At 42.6% G+C, this 15,491-nt stretch overlaps 1 protein-coding gene across 9 annotated transcripts in view; it reads left to right on the forward strand.

The window, feature by feature from the left end:
- Positions 1-11,302: 11,302 nt before the first annotated feature.
- Positions 11,303-15,491, forward strand: part of NEK1 (NIMA related kinase 1) — a 181,923-nt gene continuing 177,734 nt past the window's right edge. For 7 of the 9 annotated variants that reach the window (XM_047759748.1, XM_047759751.1, XM_047759753.1 and 4 more), the window contains exon 1: positions 11,325-11,832. The gene's annotated coding sequence lies outside the window, so the exon portion shown is untranslated. Of the gene's footprint in view, positions 11,833-15,491 lie in introns of all 9 variants that reach the window. The other 2 variants (XM_047759749.1, XM_047759750.1) reach the window with 2 other exon arrangements.

A 15,491-nucleotide genomic window follows, 5' to 3' on the forward strand; every position in this document is an offset into this window, starting at 1 on the left:
GCCCACCCATCATAATATCGTTTTCTTATGAACTCAAAGTCAGTTGGCTAATAACATTATCATGGAAATGAAATCCACTGTGCTCACAGCCCAGCCCACACTGGAGGAGGGGCAATGCTACCTGACATGTATACCAGGGTATGGGGATTTGGGGCTACATCAGAGTTCTGCCTGCCACAGCCCACCCACTAGCCTCTAAAAATTCACAGATAAAATACATTCACCCTTCCTCACATTCCCAAGGGGCTCATTGCAGCACAGCTCATTGCAGCTTAAGTCTGGAACCTCTTCTTTTTTTTTTTTTTTTTGTCTTTTTAGGGCCGAACCCTGTGGCATATGGAGATTCCCAGGCTAGGTGTTGAATTGGAGCTGTAGCCGCTGGTCTATGCCACAGCCACAGCAACACCAGATCCAAGCCTCATCTGGGACCTACCACAGCTCATGTCAACACTGGATCCTTAACCCACCAAGCGAGGCCAGGGGTTAAACCTGTAACCTCACGGATACTGGTCAGATTCATTTCCGCTGAGCCACAATGGGAACTCCTAGAACCTCTTCTAAATCTTTATCTCATCCCCTCAAAGTTGTAAAGCTCTTCTAAGTCTGGTGAACATGTGGCCCCTGGGTGTAATCCATTAATTCCTCTGCGTCTGTGGACCAGTGAAACAGCCAAGTTACCTGCTTCCAATGCCCCTCCAAAACCAGGCTGGGACCAACACAGGAGCAATGACAGGCATTCTAGTTCACCAGGCAGAGGAAAAAGGTAGGGTCACTGACTCAAAGCACAGCCACCTTCCACAGGTGGCCAGAGAGTGTTCCCCTCGTCCCTGAGTGGATTTGAGGTTTGATTTTGTTCTTTTGAAAAAAGGAGGTCCCACTTTAAAATCAAACTTAGCTGCTGTACAGCACAGGGAAGTGTGTCCGGTCTCTTGGGTTAGAACATGATGGAAAATGAAAAGAGAAAAAAAAAAAAAAAGCAGGTGTGTGTATGGGTGGCTGGATCACTTTGCTGTGTAGCAGAAATGGAAGGGACATTGTAAATCAACTATACTTTAATAATTTAAAAAAAAATCAAACTTAGGGTTACTAAAGGAGAAACCATGGAGGGGGGAGGAATAAACCAGGAGGATGGGATTAATACAAACATACTTCTATATACAAAAAGAGATGACTAACAAGGACCGCCTGTACGGCATAGGGAGGTCTATTCAACGTTCTGTAATAACATATATGGGAAAAAAAGAAATGGATAGATATATACGCATAACTGATTCACTTTGCTGTATACCTGAAACTAGTAATAAAGCATTGTAAATCAACTATACCCCAATAACAATTTTAAAAATAGGAGTTCCCGTCGTGGCTCAGTGGTTAGCGAATCCGACTAGGAACCATGAGGTTGCAGGTTCGGTCCCTGGCCTTGCTCAGTGGGTTAAGGATCTGGCATTGCCATGAACTGTGGTGTAGGTTGCAGACCTGCATTGCTGTGGCTCTGGCATAGGCCGGTGGCTATAGCTCCAATTGGACCCCTAGCTTGGGAATCTCCATATGCCATGGGAGCGGCCCTAGAAAACACACACACAAAAAAAAAAAAATTTAAATAAATAGGAGTTCCTGCCATGGCTCAGTGGTTAGTGAAACCAACTAGCATCCATGAGGACGTGGGTTCGATCCCTGGCTTCGATCAGTGGGTTAAGGATCCAGCGTTGCCATGAGCTGTGGTGTAGGTCACAGGCGCAGCTCAGATCCTGCGTTGCTGTGGCTGTGGTGTAAGCTGGCTGCTGTAGCTCCGATTAGACCCCTAGCCTGGGAACCTCCATGTGCCGCGGGTGTGGCCCTGAAAAGACAAAAAGACCAAAAAAATTTTTTTTAAATTAATGAATAAATAAATAAATAAATAAAAAGAAATAAAAAGAAAAAAGGAAATCTCCCTTTTTTTGCCCTCACCCAAGAGAGTTTTGTGCCTTCATGGGCTTGAGTATCAGCTTCCTCAACTCCTGTAAGTGCTTCACTGGCTGATAACCTCACAGAATCAAATCCACACTCACGTTCACCTTCTGACTCAGCTCCTACACAGGCCCACAAAACAGGTTTCTCTAGACGTGACTTTATTTCATAACTCCTTTTGCCCTTCCCTATAATAGACCTTGCATGAAATCATAGCATTTACACAGCAGCTTTCCTTAACTCTGAATATCAGGTTATGCCATTTAAACAAACAAGGAAAAGCACCAAAAGTTCTCTCCATCTATTCCCAGAACAATGAGGCCTAATCACTCAACATGCCCAGTGATCAAGAGGGCCAGTCAATGATGTTTGTAGGATCAAGAAGCCCAGCCTCTTGCAATTAAAATAAACTGCTATGTCCCACTATGATGAATATTTTAAAAATTGTTCATCTGTAAACCAGTTATAATAAAAAAATTTTTAAACATTATATAAAAAATAAAAAAATTGTTCATCTGGTTTGTTTGAAAATCTTAAAGATTTTTTTTAAAAAAACTCTTCTAGGAGTTCCCGTCGTGGCGCAGTGGTTAACGAATCCGACTAGGAACCATGAGGTTGCAGGTTCGGTCCCTGCCCTTTCTCAGTGGGTTAACGATCCAGCGTTGCCGTGAGCTGTGGTGTAGGTTGCAGACGCGGCTCGGATCCCGCGTTGCTGTGGCTCTGGCGTAGGCCGGTGGCTACAGCTCCGATTGGACCCCTAGCCTGGGAACCTCCATATGCCGCGGGAGCGGCCCAAGAAATAGCAACAACAACAACAACAACAAAAAAGACAAAAGACAAAAAACAAACAAACAAACAAACAAACAAAAACTCTTCTAAGGACATATCTTAGGACCTACCAAAATTAGGGATCTTCTACCTCGTTGCCAGGGAATTCCACTTTCCCTTGTATGCTTCTGAGTGCAAAGAGTTGGAAACTGTAGGACATCAGGCAAAAGACTTTCATTCTTTTTTTTTTCTTTTTTTTTCCTTTTTAGGGCCGCCCACAGCATGTGGAGGTTCCCAGGCTAGGGGATGAATCGGAGCTACAGCTGCTGGGCTACGCCACAGCCACAGCTGAGCCATGTCTGCAACCTACACCATAGCTCACAGCAATGCTGGATCCTTAACCTATTGAGCAAGGCCAGGGATCGAAACCACAACCTCATGGTTACTAGTCGGATTCGTTTCTGCTGCGCCACAACAGAAACTCCGACTTTCACTCTTTCTTAATTCTTTTTACTATCCAGACACTACCTACTTAATGTTGGTGGGAAGTTCCCTGGATGCAATGATATCCTCCAAGTCCACCAGCAAACTACCCCAGAGGTCAGGGGAGAAAGCTGACAGACCTGAGATGCAGCAGGGAGTCAACACAGTTAGGAAAGGGGAAGATGTACAGTGGAAAATCTGCAGCCTGTGGTCATGCAATGTTCAGACGTCCTATCTCTCTTTTCAGCACAGCAGCCTCCCCAGTGATGGTGCATGATGAGAACCAGAGTCAAGCTTTGAGCAAGGGTCCAGCAATGGAAGATGCATAAGCCAATGGCACACTCCTGTTCCGTCAGAGAGATGCAGGGGTGAGAGTGCTGAGCACAGCCTGAGCTCACCAGCTAACCTGCCCAGCACTTCCCGATCAGGACACGTGGGACACAGTAGCAGTGTCACTGCTGGCTGACAGGACTAAGACTGGTGAATGTTGAGCATCCACGGATACTGAGTGTGCCATGAATGTATGGTGCCTGACACATGTTTGCTGCCTCTTATATGTTTAGTGCATCCTGAACCCATGGCACCCCTTGGTCTTTCCAGGTTTTTCCACCTCTGTTCACGAGTACATGCCCTACTGACATCATCTGTTCCCCATCATCTCACAGGCTAGTAAATTATCTGTGTTAACACATGCATTTTGTCCACCCTGTTTATTTCTTTTCTACCAGGGCAGAATGGACTATTCTCAGACAACACCGTCCTGGGCTTCAGAGCTGGTATTGTGCCCAGCTGGCAGTGGTGGTGCCCACAGCACAGACTTGTCAGGACTCTTCCTTTGCTCGTATTGTGGTGCATTTCATGGAACTGTGGTAATGTCCAAGTTCAATGTTCTCTTATTTTACTTGGGACACTATTGGACAAGCTTCTTAGATTCTTTTTTAGAAAAATGTTGAGAAGCAAGCAAAAACTTTTCTAAAGGAAGGGGAAGTTTTCACAAGAGGTTTACAGACATTCTATGTTTCCTTTTCCCACTGTATATGCATAGCCTAATTTGGGTAAGAGAATTCTAGATTCTGAGAACAGACAACCATCAACATCACAGGACTGTGGTATAAAGTCCAACACGAGGAGCTACAGTTAACATGGCTGTGTGGTATATTTGTAAATTGTTCAGAGACCAGATACTACGAGTTCTCATCACAAGGGAAAAAATACATTTTTCGGAGTTCCTATCGTGGCTCAGTCATAACAAAGCCAACTAGTATCCATGAGGATGTGGATTTGATCCCTGGGTTCAATCAGTGGGTTAAGGATCTGGCCTTGCCATGAGCTGTGGTATAGGTTGCAGACGTGGCTCAGATCCCATGTGGCTGTGGCTGTGGCTGTGGTATAGGCTGGCGGCTTCAGCTCCAATTTGACCCCTAGCCTGGAAATTCCATTTGCTGCAGATGCAGCCCTAAGAGGACAAACACATCAATTATACTTCAATAAAGCTGGAAAAAACTCGACCCAAACCAAACCAATAAGCAAAAATAAATAAAATTCATCAGTACACAAGAAGTACTTGGAGGCTGAGCAAAATAAATGCTGTGAATAAAGTCAGATTCTTGTACTTTACGTCATAGTTTGGGGTTAGAACTGAGCTGAAACACTAATAACAAAAAAATCTACCAAGACTCATATGAGCTTTACTCCTCCACCCACCCACCAACCAAATCTTTCAGTCCTTAAGGAAAAGGTAAAGAAGAAGAATCCACAGTAGTGAGAGTGTACTTTTTTCCCACCAGGTCTGGTTCCCAGTGGGTGGCGGAGTGTCAGCCATTCCTTTCTGCCAGCATTTCTGTCATGCTGAGTATGGCAGCTTGTAATGCTCTATTTTACAGAACTGGAAAAAGAAGTGAGAAAGCGCACGGGAATCATGTTTCAGTTTCTCCTAGATTCTTGCTCTCCAGACTCAGACAAGTTGCTCTGAGTTTTCCTTCAAGTAAAAACCCTGGAGGTGTGATTATTTCCCATAACAACTTTAAAAATACATTTTAAAAGTTGCACAGAAAATCGGAGATATGAACAAGTCTATATTTGTAAGTTGTTTCAGAAAGAGAACTTGTATTTGGGGGGGGGGGGGCTGTGCCTGCAGCATGCAGAAATACCAGAGCCACTTCAGTGACAACACCGTATCCTTATCCCGATGTGCCACAAGGGAACTCCAGAGAACTTTGATTTTATTGCTTACGTTTTGTGCACATTGGCAAGAGGGAGTGAAAAGGATCGAGATGTTCTATTAGGAAAACATTGATGTGGTTCTAGTCTAGAATTTCTTCCTGATTTCACCAGCATCAGGGAAGTAGTTGAAAATGAGCTTTCCTTGTCCTTTGCCTTTTTCCCTAAGAGACAGCATGAAATTACCTTAAGTAGATTTGCGGTCTTGACTGTATTTTGAGGCTGTGCAGACCACCTTCCAGTTTCTTAATTCTATCCTATAAATCCACCATCTAAGCCTCCTTGGAACTTGGAACATGCTGAGCTGTTCAACCAAGCACATCCCCGCTCCAGTCTCATAATGTGACTTCTTTTTCAGACCATGCAACATTTCAGGGCTCAATGTTTTGTTTTATTCCTCCTAAAAATAGATTAAAATCTCCCTTCTGAAGAGTTGCCATCACAGCTCAGGGGTAACAAACCCAACTAGTATCCATGAGGACTAGTTCGATCCCTAGCCTCTCGCAGTGGATTAAGGATCTGGCATTGCTGTGCACAATGGTGTAGGCTGAAGACATGGCTTGGATCCCATATTGCTGTGGCTGTGGGTGTGGCGTAGGCCAGCAGGTGTAGCTCCAATTCAACCCCTAGACTGGGAACTGCCATATGCCCCAGATGCAGCCCTAAAAAGAGAAAGAAAATCTCCCTTCTCAGACATAGCTCTCCCTTCTCCTGTGAGCTCTCATGGGTGATCTAATCCAGAAAGCCAGAAACTCAAAACCCGCCTAGATAATGTTTTATCTTTGCGCGTTGAGCTCTGCCCACCAGGTTAGGACCCAGAAATGCAGCAGGTTGTTACAGTTAAGTCCAAGTGCCCTACAGCTCCTGGCGAGTTTAAACTGCACACCCACCAGAAGGCTGGGGAGGTTTTTAGGAGCATGGGTTAAAACTAAAAGTTCCCCTCTTAGGAAAAAGAAGGATGCAGCACTAACTGCATAGATGCTGACCTTTTTTCTTCTTGGATTTGAATATTACATGTTTTCAAGAAGTCTAGGATTTCAGAGAATGTGTTTCTTATATTTAAGGTTTTAGATCTTTCTTTTCCCCAGTCGCAAAAGATGGCTTGTGTGTCAGGATAGTTTTGTCCAATACTTGTAGCTGCACAAGCACCGAGTCTCTTAATAACTTCACAAAGGGAGTACTCAGTGTAAGTGGATTGCCAACAACCTGCTCTAATTTGTTACCCTCTTGTTTGTCTCATTGGAAAGAACAAATAAAACTTTAGTAACAATCCCTTTCTGTTTGCCATGTTACATACCGTTATTAATAAAGATTTAAGGAATGTTCATTTTTTTCCTACCAAAAAGAGGTCCACTTTGTAACCATATTTCGGACAGAAGTTCTACTTAATTATCATAATGTTAAAAATTAAAAATTGAATTTTTTTTGGCCATGCCCTTGGCATGTGGAAATCCCAGGCCATGGATTGAACCCGTGCTTCAGCCACAACCAGAGCCACAGCAGTGACAATGCCCGATCCTTAATCCACTGCGCCTCAAGGGAACTCCTAAAAAATGAATTTAGTGTCTGCATTCCTTTTTTTTTTTTTTTTTTTGTCCTTTTAGGGCCGAACCCACGACATATGGAAGTTCCCAGGCTAGGGGTTGAGTCAGAGCTACAGCTGCCAGCCTATACCACAGCCACAGCAAAACGCCAGATCCGAGCTGCGTTAGCAATCTACACCACAGTTCACAGCAACACCAGATCCTTAACCCACTGAGCAAGGCCAGGGATCGAACCCACGTCCTCATGGGCACTAGTTGGGTTTGTTAACCACTGCACCACGACAGGAACTCCTGCATTCCTTTTTTTTTTTTTTTTTTTTAATAGAATTATGGAGAAAGGTGAGAAAATACAGAAACAAAGGAAAACAGTTAAGCAAGACAAAGTAATAAGACTTCTCCCATAAAACAAGTTAAGGACGGTGTGTTCTTATGGTTCAGGAGGTTAAAGAACTGGCTGTTGTCACTGCTGTGGTGTGGGTTCAGTTCCTGGCCTAAGAACCTCTGCATGCCAAGGGCATGGACAAACAAAACAAAGCAAACAACAGCAACAACAACAAAAACCCTCAAACAAAGCCCCACCCCCACCAAAGTTAAGGACTTTTACCTCCTCCTCAAGGGCTAGAACCACATCCTTTGTTTATATATTTAATATCTTCTATCATGTTCTATCACAAGTGATTGGATATAGTTCCCTGTGCTGTACAGCAGGACCTCATTGCTTATCCATTCTAAATGAAATAGTTTGTGTCTGCTAACCCCAAACTCCCTGTCCATCTCATTCCTTCCCCCTCCCCCTTGGCAACCACAAGTCTATTGTCCATGTCTGTGAGTTTGTTTCTGTTCTGTAGATGCGTTCACTTGCCATATTTTAGATTCCATGTATAAGTGATAGCATGGCGTTCCCGTCGTGGCGCAGTGGTTGACGAATCCGACTAGGAACCATGAGGTTGCGGGTTCGGTCCCTGCCCTTCCTCAGTGGGTTAACGATCCGGCGTTGCCGTGAGCTGTGGTATACGTCGCAGACGCGGCTCGGATCCCGCGTTGCTGTGGCTCTGGCGTGGGCCGGTGGCTACAGCTCCGATTCGACCCCTAGCCTGGGAACCTCCACATGCCGCGGGAGCCGCCCAAGAAATGGCAAAAAGACCAAAAAAATAAATAAATAAATAAAACGAATATACATGAATACAAGGTCATCTATGTTTTTATGAGCTTAGAGCCGAATGTGGGTGATATGTGTGAAACTCAGTGGCTTCCTGGAGGAGTGAGCACAGGGTGAGTTCTGGAGACTGACTGAAGGCCTTACCTTTGTATGTTTATGTTGTTGGGCTGTTGTAAGGAACAAAGTCTTTTTTGTTGTTTGAAAGAAAAATCCAACAAAATATTTAAATAAGAAGACTCAAAGAACCCCAAACACATTCTCATTGTAAACAGAAAAAAAAATTATACAAGTATATGAACCAGAAAGGGAAATAATCAGGTAATCTTTTTAATACAGGTTATGAAACCAAGTCCCCTAAAACCCCTAAAGCCAAATTTCCTTACTGAGATTATGATTCTTCTCTTCACCCCAAACTTTATTCCCTTTCTTGTCCCCTCTGACCTCCATCCCGTGCTGAATGAACTCTAATCAACCAGAATCAAATGACTAAAACTGCTGTCGTGATAACGTCATTAATGTACTAAAATTGCTACTCTAGATATCATCATTAACTACAAACTCAGGTTGTTTCTCCAGGGCAAGATGAACTCACACACTGCCCCTTCCTCAGCCATGGACCACCGGACCAGAGAGTCATAAACCAGAGACATCCTGACTCCTGAAACCGAGATTAAGACATGTCACGAGACAATGATTAGCCTCAGCCTCTTTGTTCTTCCCTTTAACAAAACAAAACAAAACCCAACTCAGGCACCAAGAGGGATTCGGTCTGAGGCTTGTCTTCCACTCCCTTGCTTGGGGAGGGTAATAAAGCCTTTGCCGCAAACTCCCAATGTCAGAGTTTGGCATTCTGCCCTGTGGGCACGCCTTTGCTTTGTTAAAAAGTAACCTGATTTATTCAACAATAAATCAAGAGCACTTTTCTATGTCAATAAAAACAGATCCCAATCATCCTTTTTAATGTTTTCAGAGTACACCATTGTTTGGATGTATTGCAATGTATTCAGTCAATTTCTTACGGTTAGACACTTAGAGGGTTGTGAATTTTTTTGCTTATAAACACTGATGGTTACCTTGTATATGCATCTCTGCCCACTTGTCTTAGAAGTGAATATGCTGTCAAGGATATGCCTATTGGTAGCATTCCTTCTGCAAAGACAACAGCAGTTTATGTGCTCACCAACAGTTTATGATAGGAGCCTAAAGAAGTATCTGACTAATCATTCTTCATGAAAGCTGCAAAGAGGAATTTACTTAGATTAGCAATCGGCAACGTTTTCACATTGCTTTGCTGTACAAAGGAATGTGGGTGGAATTGGAATTACTGTGCATTAAGACAAAATTCCTACTAACTGGGGGTGGGCGGGGACACAGGAGGTTAACCTAGAAGTCAGGAAATGAGGAAAACAGGTCTTTTGCAGGGAGACTAAGGGGGCATACTAGAGCAGACGTCCCCAGATTGCCAGGTTGGATGACTTGCAGTGCCATCTTCTGGCAAAGAGGCAAAAAGAGTTCAATTTCCATGCCAGCAATAAAGCATCTCGTTTAAGCACGACTAAGCCAGACTGGCAGGGGAACCCAGAAAGGTCTCAGTCCTTGGTGTTTTGGTGAGAGAGAAGGAAGCAGATTTCTTGGTAGCAAAGATCTGAATCATTTACATCTGAGGCCTCTGGCAAAACTCCTCCATGCCACATACAACACATACAACAGGTACAACCTGGAGGGTAACTAAGGTGGATACACCATCATCCTCCTTCAGCTTCAGGTTTGGATTCTCCAGTATCTTGGGATTACTCTAGGGGAGGCAGTTTAGCCAAAGGGCTACCCAGGGTGACACTGCGCATGATCTGTTATTACAGAAAAGACTGTCTCTATCTTTGAAAGTCTTGCAATGAAGAAAGGTAGTTAGACTACTAAATCTTTCAATACACGGGCAGAACCTATTAGATATGATAGTGTAGAAAATTGTTATATTTATTAGTTTTTTAAAGTTTTTTCTCTTTAAATCACATTGTACTTAATTTTTTTGAGACCTAAAAATAGTTTCTTGCTTCAACCATCCAAGACAGACTAAGAATAGGCTTGCTTTTATTTTATTTTTAATTTTATTTTTTATGGCTGCACCCATGCCATGGGGAAATTCCCTGGTCAGGGATCAAACCAGAGTGATAGCAGTGACCCAAGCTGCTGCAGTGACAACACTGGAACATTAACCCACTGAACCACAAGAGAACTGCTACGCTTGCTTTAAAAAACATTCTATTTATTTTTTTCATTGAGGTATAATTGATGTACAATATTATATGTTTCAGATGTACAACATAGTGATTCAAAATTTTTGTTATACTTCATTTATTGTTATGACAAAATAATAGCTATATTCCTCTGTGCTGTACAATAGTATCTTATTTATTTTATATAGCAATTGTGTCTATACCCATACCTTTCTCATAGCCCTCCCCCTGGTGACCACTAATTTGTTCTCTACTTCCATGAGTCTGTTTCCTTTTTGTTGTATTCATTAGTTTGTATTATTTTTTTAGATTCCACATGTAAGTGATAACATACAGTACTTGTCTCTGACTTATTTCACTTCAGGCTTGCCTTTTTTTTTTTAAGGGCCACAGGTTCAGCAAATGGAAATTTCCAGGCTAAGGGTTAAACTGGAGCTACAGCTACTGGCCTAAACCACAGCAACCAGATCTGAGCGACTACTACAGCCTACACCACAGCTCTCCACAAAGGATCCTTAGCCCACTGGGTGGGGCCAGGGATTGTACCCGCCTCCTTATAGATACTAGCCGGGTTTGTCTCTGCTGAGCCACATGGGAACTCTAAAACTTGCTTTTTGAAGCAAAACTAGTTTTCAAAACGTGGCATCCTAAAAAACATCCAAGTTAAAAAAGTCCCTTTCTCTTTGTAGTACGTGTATGGACGATTTTATCATATGCTTTACTCCATACCACTTTCTAGCAGGTTCTCGCCCTCCTCTGTGCTGCCCTCTCGCGAGGGAGCCAACCGGCTGAACCTCTGCACTCCGCTCCTCAAGCACCTGCAGTGCCCCTCCCCGCCCTGCCCAGGCCCAGTCCTTTCCAGACCCCGCCCCGCCCCGCCCCGCCCCACCCACGACTCGCCCATCCTTCCCGGCCACCCCCGCTCCGCGTCGGCTCCCGCGCGCTGACGTCACACGGCCGCGCCGGGGACGCCCCGCCCTCTGCATTGGCTACAGATTTTGGGGCGCCGGGTATGGAGTCCTGAGCTTGAACTACCCAGCTCTTCTCTGCGTCGCCCGGTGTCCAGCGCCCGCGTGGCGCGGCGCGGGGGAAAAGCCGGCAGATAGCCCCAAACCCAATGAGTCTGCTTCGTGAGGCCGCCGGCAGCCGCCTCTGAGAAGTTGGGGGGCGGTGCCCGGGGCACTCCCCCCGCCGCCGTTGCCAGGGGCTGGGAAGCCGGTTTGTGTCTCCCGGTGGCGCGGACCGGTGTCCCGGGGCGTTGGCCTGGGCGGCGCGGGCTGCAGTGGGGGACCGGCAGGATCCCACCGCCACTTCCTGACGGGGCCGGGCGCTGCGGTCACGAACTCGGTTCTTTTTCAGGATGTCCTTTTTGGACCAAGGGAGAGTGCTTCTGCCTCGCTGACCCCGCGGGAATACGGCGACACGGTCGGCGCCTATAGACCCTCGCGGCTGTTCCTGACCACGACCTGGGTCCAAGGTGAGTGGCTCTCAGGGAAGCGGCGACGTGCAGAACAGTGCAGTCATTTTGGAAACGGGGGGCCCTTGTCTAGACTTCCTGATGTGGAGGTTGCAGGGATCCTCACCTGAAGTGCACGGAAAATAGTAACCGCATCTCTTCAGTGTTAATTCTCCAGGGAACAGTGTGCGTTACTAAGCAACTCTTTGACATTATTTAAAAACTTGCAGTGATAATGGATTTAAAATAATAGAAGTGTTGTTACAGGTAAGTCATTTATATTTCTTAGAATTTCTTCATGTATAATTTCTACATGCTTAAAATTTCTGTATGTAGAGAATTAAAAGTTGTTAGAGTTCATCGTAACTTTTTTTTATACAGGCCTAATTTTTATTTTCTGATACAAGGTCTGTCCCCAAGAAGCGGAAGAGTTTTTATTGCCATGGTAAATTACATCAGAAATAATCATATGAAGGGTTGAAGGTAATATCCAGTATATGGTGGTAATGGCCTTTTCTTATGATGCAGCAGTATTGTAGACACCATGGAGGGATGCCAGATAAGGAGAGAATTAGTTCTTTGTTTCTGCTGTAAATTTGTCTGACATTAGAGGATCCACAGATCTGTTTTAATATTGAAAGGTAAGGAGCCTATTTTGTGGGATAACAGGTTTTTGCACATTGAGTCACCTTTAGGCGTTTACTAAAGGTTACAGAGGTTGGCCACAGGAGTTGTTTTGAGGTCATTTTAATAATGCATTAGCATTGTATTCCAAGTTAATTTTACTCTGTCTAGTGTCCTACCTCTAACCTAAGTCATGGACATGACACCATTTCATGAATATAAACTTTACATGTTGGTATTTTCCACTAGGAAAGTTGTTAATTGTTATCTGAATTGTCTTAGAGAGAGGAATAGACCTAAAGAGAAGAAAAAACGTATTTTGAAAAAAGTGTAATAGGAATCCCATTTCTGCTTTCTGCTTTTTTGAATTATGAGAAATAAGGCAGGGACTTCCCTCATTGAGGAGATATATTGTCTCTCTCCCACAGTCCAAAATGGCATTTATTGTTTTAGGAGAGCTATATGTGTGGATTGCAGTTGCAGACTGTACCACATGGGCTTCTGGAAATCTGTTGACATTCCTTTACCATTGTTTCCCTTCAGGACATTTTGCTTGTCTGTCACATAACTGAAAGAGCTGAAAAGGCTTAATGTTCTACATTGGTGGGGATACAGTTTTTCATTCATATACTCTGACATTTTTCACATTTGGTGCACAGGATTTTGCCATGTCAAATGTAGTTATGGCTTAAAACATTCTTAGTAAAATATGAGGAAAGATGTCTAACTTGACTGCAGGCTATAATATTTTTTGGAGCTCAGTTGACATACTTGAAAAGAGTGATGCCACACAGAAAGATTTTGAATGTCAGCGTTTGAAGTTTGGAAATGGAGAAACTGTTGAAGAATTTTAACCCGAGAAATTGATTTAGGCAGCATTCTTCCTATTTCTTTCTGTCAGCATTTATTATTGTTTTTAAATTTAAATTTTAGTTATGGTTTTGAATAGTTAATACATTCAGATGGTTTGAAATTTAGAAGGTAGAAAAAGATGGAAAGGTCTTTTAACTACTCAGTTCTCTTCGCTGAAGTCAGTCAGTATTACCAGTTTGTTGTGTATCCTTTCAGATGTTACTTACACAAACGATTGCATTTTGTGTATGTAAATGCAAGTATTTTATATATACATGCACACGTGTATAAGTAAGTGTAAAATAAATATACTCATATGTATTTCCTTTTAATACACAAATAGTATTTCACATTTCTTATTCTGGTGCTTAGAAATTAATCCATGTCAATTTTCTCTTTGACTTTTTTCTGGATATTTAAGTTTTGCCATTTCATCATTGTTGCAGAGAATAACTTTGCACATATGTCATTTTCATGTATTTGGAAATATTTTTAGGGTAAATTCCTGGAATGGAATTGTTGGATCACAGTGTGGACACTTTTAATTTTGGTAGATATTACCAAATTATTTTCTTTAGTGTTTGTATCAGTTTGTATTCTTACCGTATTCTGTTTCCTTTTATTCCCTCAAACATAGTATAGTTATGGACTTTATGAATTTTGCCATCCTGATGAGTTAAAAATGCTATTTTTTGTATTTTTTTTTGTTGAGGTAAATTGTACATAACATAATATTTATCTCTTGTACTTTTAAACTGTATTCTCTTTATGGGAGATTGGATACCTTTGCACATTTTAGCATCAGTTATATGCCTTTATGTTGTTGTTGTTAACTTTTAACTTTGTATCCTTTGTCTGTTTTTTCTGTTGGATTTCTGTTTTTGTTGTGGTTCTCTGAATATGTAGGAGCCTTTTATTTATTAGAAAAATGAGGAAGTTCCCTGGTGGTCTAGTGGTTAGTATTGGTGCTTTCACTGCTGTGGCCTGAGTTCAGTCCCTGGTCTATAAACAGATCCCACATCAAGCCATTGCATGCGTGCTCTAAAATAAAATAACTATAAAATCAAAGTTATGTATTAGAAAAATGAGTCCTTAGTCCCATGAGTTAAAAAAGTAAATATGTGTATGTATTTTTTGTCATTTAAATTTTAACTTATACTAGTTTTTGCTATTGAGGATATTAATTCCTTAAAGCTTTTTAGATTTGTGTCATACTAAACTACCCCACTCTAAGATTATAAACATCATTTTAATAATAGTTTTATTACCATTATGTTTTTATTTTTTACAGTTAAGTGTTTTTTTTTGTTTTGTTTTTTTTACCTTTTCTAGGGCTGCTCCCGTGGCATATGGAGGTTCCCAGGCTAGGGGTCCAATTGGAGCTGTAGCCGCTGGCCTATGCCAGAGCCATGGCACTGCAGGATCCGAGCCATGTCTGCAACCTACACCACAGTTCACGGCTACGCCGGATTGTTAACCCACTGAACAAGTCCAGGGATCGAACCTGCGACCTCATGGTTCCTAGTCAGATTCGTTAACCACTGTGCCACGACGGGAACTCCTTTTCTTTTTTTTTTTTTTTTTTTTTGGGCAGTTAAGTGTTTTATCACCCGGAATTTGTGTTGGTGTAAAGTGAAGAAAGTTGGATTTAACTCTATTTTTTTCTGTCATATGGCTACCAAGTTGTCTAAACATTATTTATTCAAAATCTTTATCTTTTCCTTACCAATTTAAAATGCTGTCATGTAAATCAACTGTTTTATATATATATATATTTAAGAAACGTTATGGTCATCCACTAAATTAAAATTTTTTTTGATGTATTTCTGGACTTTCTGTGATTTGCCTATTTCATAATTATTACAGCTTTACAGTGTCTTGATGTCAAGTAGAATAAGTCTTCCTTCATTGATCTTTTTTCCAGTATTTCTTTGGCTGTCCTTTTTTTTTTGCTTTTTAGGGCTGCACCTGCGGCATAAGGAGGTTCCCAGGCTAGGGGTCTAATCAGAGCTACAGCTGTGGCATAGGCCGGCAGCTGTAGCAGTGCAGGATCTGAGCAGGCAACGCTGGATCCTTAATCCACTGAGCAGGGCCAGTTGGATTCGTTTTCGCTGTGCTATGATGGGAACGCCTATCCTTGCTTTTTTTCATGTTAAATTTAAAAATAAGCTTGTTTGATAACCCTCATCCCCAGAGCTTATGTT

This window comes from Phacochoerus africanus, chromosome 15 (assembly GCF_016906955.1).
Source record: "Phacochoerus africanus isolate WHEZ1 chromosome 15, ROS_Pafr_v1, whole genome shotgun sequence".
Classification (NCBI taxonomy): Eukaryota; Metazoa; Chordata; class Mammalia; order Artiodactyla; family Suidae; genus Phacochoerus; species Phacochoerus africanus.